Source organism: Carlito syrichta, unplaced genomic scaffold (assembly GCF_000164805.1).
Source record: "Carlito syrichta isolate Samal-C Ts95f unplaced genomic scaffold, Tarsius_syrichta-2.0.1 Scaffold302059, whole genome shotgun sequence".
NCBI lineage: Eukaryota > Metazoa > Chordata > Mammalia > Primates > Tarsiidae > Carlito > Carlito syrichta.
The window spans coordinates 445888-459981 of record NW_007246155.1 but is presented as its reverse complement, the minus strand read 5'-3'; the positions used below and the strand labels follow the sequence as shown (position 1 = coordinate 459981).

General features: G+C 39.8%; 1 protein-coding gene and 1 pseudogene across 1 annotated transcript in view; both read left to right on the top strand.

Annotated features, from left to right (window-relative positions):
- The window catches only part of LOC103258307 (ankyrin repeat and sterile alpha motif domain-containing protein 1B), a 552345-nt gene that overhangs the window by 104052 nt on the left and 434199 nt on the right, over positions 1-14094 (top strand). The window lies entirely within an intron of this gene.
- Positions 9527-11583, top strand: LOC103258306 (annotated as a pseudogene).

The window sequence follows — 14094 nt, the reverse complement described above, 5'->3', positions numbered from 1 at the left end:
TCTAACAGGCATATTTTATTTTTGATTTTTATTTCTTTTTACAGTACTATTTTTAATAGAGCCGACTGGGGAAGATGGGTAGTAGAATAGGTTAGCAACAAGCATTCTTGTTGCATCTAATCAAGAGAGGATTTATTTTTATTGTTATTTTATATAACACTTCACTGAGTGAACTTTTTTCAGATAGATTAAATCTAAGGAATCTCTTAATAATAAAATATTCACGTAAAAAGCAAAAATTTCAGTAATTGTTAGACTAGTATGAGTTCACTAATCTTTATCAAGAGATCTTGTTTAATCAGCTGAACAATTGTATTCTTAGCACAGTAGACACTGAAAGTTATTTAGCACCATACATTCCAAATAGTGTTTAAAACTAGTACAATATAAATTTTTATCACTCAAATATGACTGAGTTCTCTAGTTTTGAAAGGAGAGATAATGTTCATATGTGAAATTCAGTTTTCCTTAAGTATAAAATAGTTGAGCATTATTCTGTGATCTAATATTTACTTATGATGTATCAATAGTTTAAAAATGGTACATTGTTTTTAGGTCAACAAAATATATAAGGGACTAGTGAAAGGTGCAAGTGCAGTCATCTGTTAGTCCTGGAATATTTTTCATAACATCTCGATATATGATCAACCAATATCAACTAACATCTGATAACATACTTCCCAAGAAGTATGTTAAGCTCAAGACTTCCAGAGACAATATGTTCTATCATTAGGACGCTCAAGTTGTTGAAAACTTATTTTGTTGAATCCAAAATATGTAACCTGGGTTTGAATTCTCACTCTAACAATTATTAACAGTGTCACTTTGAGCAAACCATTTCTTCAGTCTTCTTCAAGTGGAAAACAGCTACAATAAGTAATATCTACTTTCTTCAATATTATTGGGAAATGTTAATGAGAAATTAGGTAACTACATCCTTAATGCATAGTAGACATTAAGAGATGACATCTCTCTTCCTGGGTTTCTCTTTTTCCTTCCATCCATTATTCTCTTAAAAGAAAACTTTTCCAAAGAATGAATAATGATCCATTATTTCTAATATAAATAAGTGTCCTGAGGAGAGGAATTTATTTGATAGAATACACCTCTTGCACGTCACAATAAAAAAGGAAAACAGTTGCAAAAAATCTTCTCTTAGACACTTAAGAAATACCATATAGATGTCAGTGCATTTTACAAAATTCACTGTTAATGACCTCATACTGGCAAGAGAGGAAGCGGTAAAAATAATAGGAGGTAATGTGAAAGATAGTAGACTTTGAAAGTCTACTATCTATTTTAGATAGTCTATTTTTAGATACAAATTTGTTTCCTAAAATATAATGAAGAATGAAGTGATAAATGTAAGTCATTGACTCATGAGAAAAACTTTATATCTTGTACTGGTTGATGCTATGATATTCTGTCCTGATAGCAAAGGAATTTTCATCTGCTGGTATTTTTGATACTCAAGTATAAACTTCCAGGGAGCTAGGAAATTAAATATTTTATAATTCAATAGCACTTTTAGGAATATATCTTACAGAAGCAACTGGACAAGAGTAAAAATATATATATATGAAGATGTTGACCATTAATAGAAAATATGTAAAATAAATTACAGTAATTCCTGATGATAAAATGTTAAACATCTAATAAATAAAAAGTGACATTGTGGACAGGCTCAGTAGGTCAGCCTGTTAATCCCAGCACTTGGGAAGGCCGAGGTGAGTGGATTGCCTGAGCCCACGGGTTCGAGACCCACCCGGTGAGACCTCGTCTCTACAATAAAATAAAAAATTAGCCAGGCGTGGTAGCGCACACCTGTAGTACCGGCTACTTGGAAGGCTGAGGCAAAAGGATCATCGGAATCTAGCAGGTCGATGCTGGGGTGGCTGTGAGTGTGCTACTGCACTCCAGCCAGGGCAACAGAGTAAGACTTCGACTCAAAAATAATGATAATAATAATAATAATAAGTGACATTGTATCTATATTTACAGGGCAACAGAGTAAGACTTCGACTCAAAAATAATGATAATAATAATAATAATAAGTGACATTGTATCTATATTTACCATAGGAATAGAGCCATAATATGTTACTAATTGAAAAAAATGAGATAATAAAGCAAAATATTCTCCCATTTTTGAATATACATACATGCAAAAATATCTGGAAGGATGTATGCAAAATGGTTAACAATGAATATCTCTGGGTAAGATTATCAGTGATTTTCACTTTCTGCTGCTCTCTTCTAAATTTTCTGAACTTTTAAAAGTGGGTATATATTATTATTTTCATTGTCTAAAGCATTTCATAAAAAAGACTATCCCAATTTAGTAAGCAAATGTAATGGTTAGTAAATGAGATATTTCTATGAAGACATAAATGCACACATATAGAAACATTTATATGTAAAACATGAAATCCTTAGGTATCAATGCTGATAACCAGATGAAGATTTTTTAGTGAATCCTATTTATAAATACATGATTAAGTCTCTTTATCAGTTTTGAGTCAAAACAGGTATATTTCACTGTTTTAAGAAAAAGGAATCTGTTTGACTAATTTTCATTTTTTTATGTTACTTCAGAAACTTTTAAGATTCATGACTTAAAATATCCATAATCCAACCTGTGATCAACATGACACCATCCTTTGTTCATGTCCTTGCTGTGTGTTTGTTCTAGTGACCTTCTAGCCCTTGTCTATGTGCACATTCAATTTTTATGTATTAATGTTTTCAGAAGTCACATGTTATCATTTTTTTATTTATATGTTTATTTATTTACTTATTTAAAGATATGCGGTACAAATCAGGGTTAGGTATACAAATGTTCATAATGCAGGTACCCTTGTTGATGAGGTGTGCCCCTCCCTCCCCTAGAAGTTTCATTCAACTGCCAATCTCACCCTCCCCCTGGCAGTTTCCCACTACTGCCAATCCCTTTCTTATAGTATTATGATAATTGTTCAAGGCCTGCTCATGAGTGAGAACATACGGTACTCTGTTCTTTGTTTCTGTGATAGATCACTGAGTTTGAGCGACTCTAAATCATTCCAAGTTGCTATGAAGTCCATATGTTGGTCCTTCTTGATGGCTGCATAATATTCCATTGTGTATATGTACCACATTTTTTTAATCCAGTCCAGCTTTGATGGGCAACATGGTTGTTTCCATGTTTTTGCTATTGTGAAAAGAGCTGCAACAGACATGCATGTACAGGTATCTTTTTTGTAAAATCATTTGAGTTCCTCTGGGTATATTCCCAATAGGGGGATTGCTTGGTCATATTGAAGGTCAATTTCTAGTTCTTTCAGAAATCGCCACACTGTCTTCCAGAGAAGTTGCACTAGTTTGCATTCCCACCAGCAGTGTAGAAGTGTTCCTATTTCTCTGCATCCTTGCCAGCATCTGTTGTTTTTTGTTTTATTAATAATGGCCATGCTTACTGGGGTTAGGGGGTATCTCAATGTGGTTTTGATTTGCATTTCTCTGATGATGAGTGGGGTTGAGCACTTTTTCATGTGACTGTTGGCTGCCCAAATATCTTCTTTTGAGAAGTGTCTATTCAAGTCTTTTGCCCATTTTTTAATGGAGTTGTTTGTTTTTTTCCTTTTGGTGCAGTTGAGTTCCTTGTTGATCCTAGATGTTAGGCCTTTGTCAGATACACAGTTTGCAAATATTTTTATCCCATTCTCTGAGCTGTCTCCCTGCTCTCTTACTAGTTTCTTTTGTTTTGCAGAAGCTCATCAAATTGTTGAGGTCCCACTTGTCTATCTTATTTCTTATGGTATGGGCACTTAGGGTTTTGATCAGGAATTGGTTGCCAGTTCCAATTTTCATAAGGGTGTCTCCTGCATTTTCTAAGATTCTTATAGTTTGAGGTTTTGCATTTAGGTCTTTATCCATTTAGAGTTAATTTTTGTGTATGTGATAGGTAGGAGTCCTGTTTCAATCTTCTGCATGCGATCAGTCAGTTTTCCCAGCACCATTTACTGAATAGGTTCTCTTCTCCCCAGTGGTTGTTGTTGGAGGTTTTGTCAAAGATGAGTTGGTTGAGATATTGAGGCTTTGTTTCCAGAATCTCTATCCTGTTCCATTGGTCTGTATGCCTGTTCTTGTACCAATACCAGGCTATTTTGATTATTGTAGCTTTGTAGTAAAGTTTGAAGTCTGGAAGTGTGATACTTCCTGCTTTGTTTCTTTTGCTAAGGATTGTTTTAGCTATTCGTGGTCGTTTATGTTTCTATATGAATTTCATTTTTTTCTTTTTGAGTTAGAGCCTCACTCCATCGCCCAGACTGGAGTACACTGGCATGCTCATGGCCACCCCCGCATCAACCTGCTGGGCTCCAGCAATCCTTCCATCTCAGCCTTCCAAGTAGCCAGAACCACAGGTGTGCGCTACCACGCCTGGCTAATGTTTTACTTATTGTAGAGAGGAGGTCTTGCTAAGTTGCCCTTGGCTGGTCTTGAACCTGTAGGCTCAGGCAATCCACTCACCTTGACCTCCCAAAGTGCTGGGATTACAGGCTGAGCCACCAAGCTTGGCCCCATATGAATTTCTATATTGTCATTTCCAGGTCTAAGTAGTTCTCATTGTAAAGGTCTTTCACTTCTCTGGTTAGGAAGATGCCAAGGTATTTCTTTGTGTGTGTGTGTGTGTGTGTGTGTGTGTGTGTGTCTGTTGTGAATGGGATAGTGCTTTTTATTTGGTTCTCTGCCTGCTTGTTGTTGGTGTATAAGAATGCAGCTGTCTTTTGCCCATTTATTTTGTACCCCAACACTTTGCCCAAGTTCTTTATCAGTACAAGCAGGTTTTTGACAGATTTGATTGGATTTTTGGGGTATAAGATCATATTGTCAGCAAAGAGGGATAATTTGTATTCCTCTTTTTCTATTTGGATACCCCTGACTTCCTTCTCTTGTCTAATTGCCCTAACTAGGGCTTCCAACACAATGTTGAACAAGAGGGGTGAAAGTGGGCAGCCTTGTCTTGTTCCAGTTTTCAGGGGAAATGTTTTTGGTTTCTGTCTGTTTAGCAATATGTTAGCTGTGGGTTTATTGTAGATAGCACTTACTATTTAGAGGTATGTTCCTTCCATACCTATGTGTTTGAGGTTTTCTATCAAGAAGGGATACTGGATTTTTAAAAGGCTTTTTCTGTATCTAATGATATAATCATGTGGTTCTTGTTTTTATGTCTGTTGATGTATTTAATTACATTTATGGTCTTGCAGGTGGTGAAACAGCCCTGTATCCTGGGGATGAAGCCTACTTGTCATAGTGAATGATTTTTGAGATATGTTTTTGGATCTGATTTGCTAGAATATTGTTGAGAATTTTTACATCTATATTATTTAAAGATATTGGCCTACAGTTCTCTTTTTTTGTTGGATCTTTATCCGGTTTGGGTATCAGTGTGTTGTTAGCTTCATAAAATGTTTTGGGGAGAATTCCATCTTTCTCAATTACCTAGAATACTTTCAGTAGGATTGGTATCAGCTCCTCCTTGTACGTTTTGTAGAATTCTGCTGGAAAGCCATCCAGTCCAGGGCTTTTTTTTTTTTTTTTTGTAGGTAGTTTTATTTTGACAGGGTCAATTTACTGGGTTGTTATTGGTCTATTTAGTGTCTCACTGCCCTCTTGTTGTGTGATGTCAGAAAGTCCTCCATTTCATTTAGGTTATCAAGTGTATTTCCATATAAATATACATAGTAATCTCTGCTATCTTTTGTATTTCTTCTGGGTCAGTTGTTATTTGATCTTTTGTATTTCTGATTGTGTTTATTTTGGCTTTTTCTCTCTTTTTCTTGGTCATTGGCTAGGGGTCAATCAATCTTACTAATTCTTTCAAAGAACTAGCTTTTTGTTTTGTTGATGCTTTCTATGTTATTTTTGTCTTCTGTGTCCCATATTTGGGCTCTTATTTTGGTGATTTGGATTCGTCTGCTAACATTAGGGGTTTGATGGTCTTCTTTTTCTAGCTCCCTTAGGTGATTTGTTAGGCTCTCAATTTATGATCTTTTCCATTTTCTTGATGTGTATGCTCATAGAGATATAAATTCCTCTCTTAGAACTGAATTCATGGTATCATGAATTCATTTGGTAAGATGTTTCTTCATTTTCATTTGTTTCCAGGAACGTTTTAGTTTCTGCTTTGACTTCAGTGTTGACCCAGTAGTTGTTCAGCATCATGAGGTTTAGTGTCCATGTCTTTGGGAGCTTTGGGGAAATATTGTTGGTGTTGATGTTTATTTTTATTCCACTGTGGTCTGAGAATATGCATGGCAAGATTTCAACTTTATGGAATTTGTTTATGCTTGATTTACAGCCAAGAATGTGATCAATCTTGGAGTATGTTCCATGTGGTGATGAGTAGAATGCATATACTGTGGTTGTTGGGTGAAATAATCTGTAGGTATCTACTAAGTCCATCTGGTCAAGTGTCAAATTCTGGATCTCCTTGTTGATTTTTTTGCCTCAGTGATCTATCTAGGGTTGTTAGTGAGGTATTGAAGTCCCCTGCTATAATAGTGTTAGAGACAATATCTTTTTTTTAGTTTACTTAGTAGTTGTTTTATAAATGTTGGTGCTCCTGTGTTGGGTACATATATGTTTCGGATCAATATTTCTTATTGATGGATTGAATCTTTTATCATTATGTACTGTCCTTTTGTATCTCTTTAAATTTTTGATAGCTTAAAGATTATTTTGTCTGATATTGAGACTGTGACTCCTGTCTTCTTTTGTGATCCATTTGCCTGGAAACTCATTTTCTATCCTTTAACTTTAAGTCTATGCGCATCCCCTGTGGTGAGATTAGTTTCTTGGATGCAGCAAATGCAGCCCATGGTTTCATATCCAGTTTGCTTTTCTCTTTCTTTTCAGTGGTACACTTAGTCCATTCACATTCAGACTATTATTGAAATGTGATTGTTTATCCCTATCATGTGGTTCTTATAAAGTTTTTTCTTTGTTTGCATGTTTTCTTTTGGCTTTGGGGTTGAAGAATGTATGTGTTTTCAAGATTATTGCTGCGACGTATTCTCTGTTGATTCTGTGTTTTACTGTTTTCTTGGACAGTGTGTGGTCATTCTTTTTTTTCTTTCTTCTGTGCTTAATACCTCTAAGTGCCTTCTGTAGAGCTTTTCTGGAAACTGCATAATCTTTTAGGGATTGGATGTCTGGGAAGGATTTTAATTCTCCATTACTGATGAAGCTGAGCTTGGTTGGGTAGGGAATTCTTGGTTGAAATTGTTTATCTTTGAGGACTTGGAATATTGGACTCCAGTCCCTTCTTGTTTGCAGTGTTTCTGCCAATAGATCTGCTGCTATTCTGATCGGGTTTCCCTGGTAGATAGTCTGACCTTTCTCTCCTGGTGCCTTTAGAATTTTTTCTTTTGTGCCTACTTTGTGTAGGTGAATTATTATGTGTCTATGGATTGGTCTTTCCATTTAATGTCTTCTGGGGGTTCTCTGTATCTCTTGTGTTTGGCTGGTCACATCTCTGGTGAGATGGGGAAAGTTTTCTTGGATTACCTCCTAGAATACTTGCTCTAAGGTGTTCTCCATTTCCCTTTCTTCTTCTGAGATACCAATCATGCATAGGTTCCCTTGTAGGCTTTGTTCTTTCTTTCTGAGTTTCCTATGTTTTTTTACAGAATGGGTTAATTCCATGTTTTGGTCTTCAGGTTCTGAGATTCTTTCTTCTGCTAGATTAATTCTGCTTTCCATGCTTGTCATCTTGTTATTTGTTTCCTGGATGAAATTTTTTATTGCCAAAATCTCTGTTACAAGTTCTTTCATGTTGCATCTTGTCTTTCTTGAGTCTTATTCACTCTTTCCATTCATTCCCTAATCCCGGTCATATTCTAGGGTCAATCTTGGTGACTTCCATTGTCTGGACTCTGAGTTCTGATTTTTTTAGGAGTTTTCTCTTTGTTACACTTGAAATTATCTGTGGTCTTCATTGGTTTTTTTCTCATTTGTGACAGATCTCTTGCTTTTCTCTTTAGTTCCATTATTCAGTGTCAGTGAGAGAAGCTTTCACTTCTTATGTTGGCTCAGCCCTTTCTTCTTTTCTGATTCTGACTCTGGATTTGTTCTATTTTGGAACAGAACACTGATTCTTTGGAGATCTTCCTCATCTTTTTCTGGCCACACCCTTTGTCTCACAGCTGAATCTGGGTAGGGTATGGGGCACCTGAGACTCAGCACTCATCAGGTCTCTCTGAAGTTTGTGCTTTCAGGATAATCCCTGTGTCACGATCAACCCCTGAGTAGTTGATCAGGGCTGTTGCTCTGTTGAACAGAGATCAGGTCTGTTGCTCTGTAGTGAGCAACTCAGAGCACTTTCCTGCCCCGTTTCATGCCTCTTTCGTCTTCTCCGGTGAGACTCTGCCTCAGGGCTCCCTCCACAACCCTTGCTGCCAGTGTCTGTCCAGGCACTGCCGTGGTGAGGCAAAGCCTGGAGCCGGCAATCTCGCCTGCTGCAGTGGTGAGGCATAGATTGGAGCCGGTAGTCTCTCCTCGCCACTTCTCTGCACGAAACTTTTGTCCATTTTTTTTTTACAAAATGGTGCTTGGCTTCTGTGACCTGGGAAGGACTAGAAACCAAGAAGAAAAAGCAGCTGTGGCACCAGCTGCTTCACTAGGAGAGTGCTAGCCATTTGCTCATGAGCCCCCACTTAGTCAGTCTCTCCCAGCATTTTCTTCCCGGGAAGGGTTTTGTTGATTTTTTAGAAAATGGTGCTCGGATTCTGCATCCCGGGAATTATTAGGGCCCAACCCACGCAGCTACGGCACCAGTCGCTGCACCAGAGCGGCCTGGCCACTAACTCCCTAGCCTTCACTCAGTTAGCCATTCACATGCCCACTCACTCACCAGCAAGTACCCCAGCGTTTCCATGCACTCACTCACACCCGGACTTGCACAGTCAGACTGGCCTGGCCACCATCTTCCCAACCCCTACATCGTATTCATGCTTGTATGAATGAAATTTGCCATCTTTGTTTTCACATACCACTTCACCAAATTCTATTTTCTTCATTTATTCTTACTCCTTCATTGTATCCTTCTTGTGAGTGTCCTGTGTTAGTCTGGTGTGTTTGCTTTCTCTCTTTTCTTCAGTTTCATACAATCACATATGAATAAAAGAAAGGGGTGTGTGTGTGTGTGTGTGAGAGAGAGAGAGAGAGAGAGAGAGAGAGAGATGACAGATAGATGATACAGATAGTTGTTCTTTGTATTTTAAGAACATGAAATCATGCCATATACATGTTTCTGCAACTTGTTCTTCTCATTTAACAATAAATCATAGCTTTTGCCTTATTTTTATAATTTGTAAAGTAAAAAGCCTATGGAACAATTAGTATTTATAAAGTTTACCCTCAAAGAGACAATGAGTTTTGAGATCTGACTGCCACTACTCCCACCTCTGCACCAACTTGTTGTATGACTTAAGAAACACCCTACTATGAACCTTAGTTTCCTCAGTGAAAGTAAAAGGGTGGAAGACATGGAGCAGTGCTATGGAGGCTATGAGACATGTAGCACTGGACCTGCCAACACCCAGGGTACATATGGAACTGGCATGGCCAGCTGGCAGGATTATGAAAACTACAATTGTTATGGCACCCAGAACAACAGTGTCACCACAGGAGCCACCCACAGCTACAGCCCAACCTCACGGGAGGCCACCAAAGTCAACGATGGCAGCCTGGCAACTGGAGACCCTGCCATGCACATGGTCCCTTATGGCTCAGAACCCTGTACTGACAATTCTCACTCCCTCGTTGCCAAGATGAACCAGCATTTGGACATGATGTCCAAGGAAGGAGGTAGGGGCGGGAGCAGAGGCAGTGGGGAGGGCATGCAGGACCAGGATAGCTCCTTCCACTTCCAGCCATCCAGGTCTTATGATTCCAAACCTTGCCTGCTTGAGCCCAACCCCTACCACCCCAGCTACAGCTACAACTATGACTCTGACCTGGGGTCCAACTGCAGTGGCAGCTTTGGTGGGCAGTACAGTGACTGCTGGGACCCCGACTATGAGCAAAGCTTCCTCAATGGTTTCCTGTGGGGACACGGCCAGGGCCGCTTCCAGGACTGCAGCAACTCTAGCACCTTCATGCGCAGCCACCCCTTCATGCCACCTTCAGCCTCTTCCGAGCCCCTTTCTGCTCCCTGGAATGAGCTGAATTATGTGGGTGGATGAGGTCTGGGAGGCCCCTCCCCCGGCAGGCCACCTCCATCCCTCTTCTCCCCGTCCATGGCTCCTGACCACAGTGTGATGGGCATGCAGGGGGCAGGCGGTTATGACAACGCTATGCCTTATGTATGTGGCCAATCACAGACCCGGATGCAGGATCAGTATTGGGACCGGCCCAGGAGGAGAGAGTTTGGCCACTTTGGACCAGATGGCATGAGCAGGAAATGGAAGCCATTCCAGATGTATGAGGAGCCAGATGCCAAGATGGCCCGTGATGACAGTGAAGGAGACTATTCTGAACACGATGATGTGGCTGGTAACTTCTGGAGACGAAGAATTCAAGGGTGAGGAGGAATTTGGTGACTCAGGGAGGCAGAGAGGAGAGAAGGAGATGAGAATGAGGAAGTGAAGAAGAGAAGGGAAAAGCAAAAGAGGAGAGACAAGATGCAGGACAGAGCAACCTGCAGGATTCAGTTTGCCTGTTCTGTGTGTAAGCTTCCTGACTTTGAAGACAAAGAAATCCAGAAGCATCTGCAAAGCAAATTTCACAAAGAGATGCTGCGGTTCATAAGTACCAAGCTACCTGACAGACAGTGGAATTCCTTCAGGAATGCATTGTAAGCAGGAATGAGAAAATTGAGAAGTGGCATCAGGGATTGGTGGAGAAGAAAAGCACAAAACCAAAACCTGATTCTTTCAAAAGGATTGGCCAGGAATGCTTCTTCAAGAAGACTGAGGTGGCCCAATACCTGGCCTGTGACATGCTGATCCCTGCACAGCACCAGCTCCCCCAGAGGCCCCTGCACTCTGTTGACCACCATCTCAACCACCAGTTGGCTACTGAACAGTTCAAGAAAACAAGTCCCCATGTGGCTTAGAGTGTTTTGAACAGCACACATGTAGTGAAGATGCTGGGAAAATACCTCAAGGATGAGGACCCTTTCACCAATGAATCTGAAGTCATCCAGAAATGGAAGGAGATGACGATGTAGGAGGTGAGGATAAGGAAGAGACACCTGAGGAGGCGGCTGCAGAAGTCTTAGCCAGTGTGATCAGGTGACAATGAGGCATGTGGATGGGGAAGGAGCACCAGCTGCAGAGAAGGGCAAGGTGCCCACCAGAGAGGACGGCCCCATGGACACGGCAGAGGCCAACAGTGACCTGCAGGCTGAACAGCCGCTGGAAGACAAGTTGCCCTGTGGAACAGCATCTGAGAAGGGGGGGGACACAGAAACTGGAAGTGAGGTGGAGACACTGGCAGCAGAGGTGGAAGTGCCAGAACAGTCACTGCTCCTGCCCCAGATGCCACGGAAGCTGAAGTAGAACAAACGGATGCAGAGTCCAAAGATATTCCCACAGAATGAACCTCCTCTCCCTGTTTCAAGGATGTGCTACATAACGCATGGCTCTTTCTTCTTTGGTTTGTAGGCAGTACTAAGGTGTTGCTTCTGAAATATTCTGTAAACTATTTGTGAAGAGACCCAGCCATTTTCCTTTGAACAGTGAGCCTCATAGGCTGCTCTTGGACAGTCGTGTGGCTTCCCTCCTGGGTATGAAAGTTGTACATTTTCCCAGGCGGCCGTGACATGTCTCTACACTGCAGGTGGAATAACAAAAGTTGGGTGATTAGATCTTGATGATACTTGGTAAATACAGCCACTGCCTGAGTGCCTCCTTTGAGATATTATTATTACTATTGTTTTTTGGTTGGAACAGCTCAACACTAAGAATATATCTTGCTTCATAAAAGGTTTTTCTTTGTTTGTTTTAAGTTTCCAGCATTGCTTTGGCTTGAGTTTTTGACCTCTGCTTTTGTAGCACACACTGGTATGTGTCCCTCACAAGATGTGCCAGCGTCTCGTTACCATGTGATGCTGGTTGTGTCACATCAGTGAACTCTTGTAAAGGTTGGCAAAGGCTGACAGATCTCCCCACTGGAATCACACCTTCTTGACCCTCATAAATGGGGAAACCGTGTGGGACATGATTTCTCAATCTCTAGTCTTTGATGAATCACTTTTAGAATATTTTACCTCATTTGTGTTTCACCTCTAGATTGCATCAGGTTTTTTCCCTTTAAATGGAGTTACTCCCATTGAAATTTATCTAAAAAGAAAACTTGCTGTCACCTCCATAGATAGAAAACCAATACAAATTGCCCTAGATAGATGCTATCTGTACAAAATTAATATAAGGAAATAAACATGTTTCATTTAGATAAGTACTTTTCCTTTGGAAGTTTCTACATCTGTAAGAACGGGAGGCTAGCATGTATTAAAGGGTAGCACATGACATTTATACTTTCACAAAACTAGAGGAATTAGAAGGTCCTCCCCTTTTGAAATTCTGCTGTTTGTTTCCCTGTAATGCTTTGAGGAGGAAACTTAGGATAAAGGCAGTAGAGCATTTGATGGGTACCTTTTGTATACTAGGTGCCAATTCATGATAAAAATTCTGAGATATGGGCACTGCCCTCAAAGAACCTTATTGGAGGTGAGAGGTGAATATGAAAATGTCAACTAAAGATTGAAATAAACCACCTGGAGTTGGCGGGGAAAAAAGAAGAAATAAACTGTTCAGTGAGGGGGAAAAAAAGGAAAGCAAAAGGGTAAGACTAGATCTTTTCCAACTCTGTAATTCTATGACTCATACTTTTATCTTTTGTTTTATGAGTTATGCTTTGGCAGAATGTCCTTCTCTAAAGCATTCTGCTTCTTAATTTCTTAAGGACAAATGAACGATAAATCTCAAGGATGAGTATTTCAACAAAGTTCTTCTAAGAATGTTGCCAGATCATCATTTTACAGCTCTTTTAAATTATATTACTGTGATAAATGCATAATCCAAAGGGCACATGTCTACAAGATAGTTGAGTCCTTTATGTTTATATGCAGAAGTGTCTTTCCCTGGGCATCTCAGCTCTCCTGATAAACCGTGTGCTGAATAGGAGACTCACAAGACTAGTTGCAATCAAGTATGCATTGGTGATGCAAATGGAAGTGAATGCAGGATTTCTTACACTAAAGTTTGCCTGTTTCTTGACTCCACTAGGATTCTTATAAGAAATTTTAAGACCAAAAAAAGAGTCAGCATCTCCATAGCCTATATTTCCAGGAGGTTGCGGATCCTGACCCAGTGCTCACAACTGCCTGTTTCTTGTCCACTGACAGCTTGATGGAGATTCATCAGGCCTCCCTCCTCCCACAGACTCCTGACCTTCAGCTTGCCCCAAATCTGAGCAAGTGCTAAAATGCAGAGCATCCATCCCTGCCCTCATGAACAGTTAGTTCCAAATCAGTTGATGGCAAAGAGAAGCATTTCCTGTTACCCTATCTGTTCCTGGTGTCTGCTCTGCTGCACCCTCTCACCCTCAGTTTCTCCTCAAAGTTCCCACTAGTCCTGTTTAACCCTCCCCATGAAAGAAAAGCCTTTTTCTGTTTGATTCTGAGATGTTTGAAAGTCCTAATTAAGGAACATTCTCCCTATGATAGTAATTTTGTTTTGTTTATTTTTGAGTCTTACCTTGCCTAAGACTGGATTTGTTTTTATCGACAATACTAAAAAGTTCTTATATTTCTTTAGTTCACCTTTTAATGTCTCAACCAGATCTCTTTTCCTCTTTTAGTATGAATCATACCTCAAAGGGCATTTCCAGGGGTTGTCTCTCAACAACTATACTAACTGGTTTTAGCGAGTATGACATTGTGTTTGAGTGTATGACATGTGTATTACCTTCCTACAATGATCAGAGTTGTCAATGTGTTGTAATTATTCATCTAGGAAGTATACCCTAGAAAATATACAGATTAATTTTTGTATCAACTTCTGATAAAATTCTGTACCAATCAAGTATTTCCTTAGAAAATTCTACCATT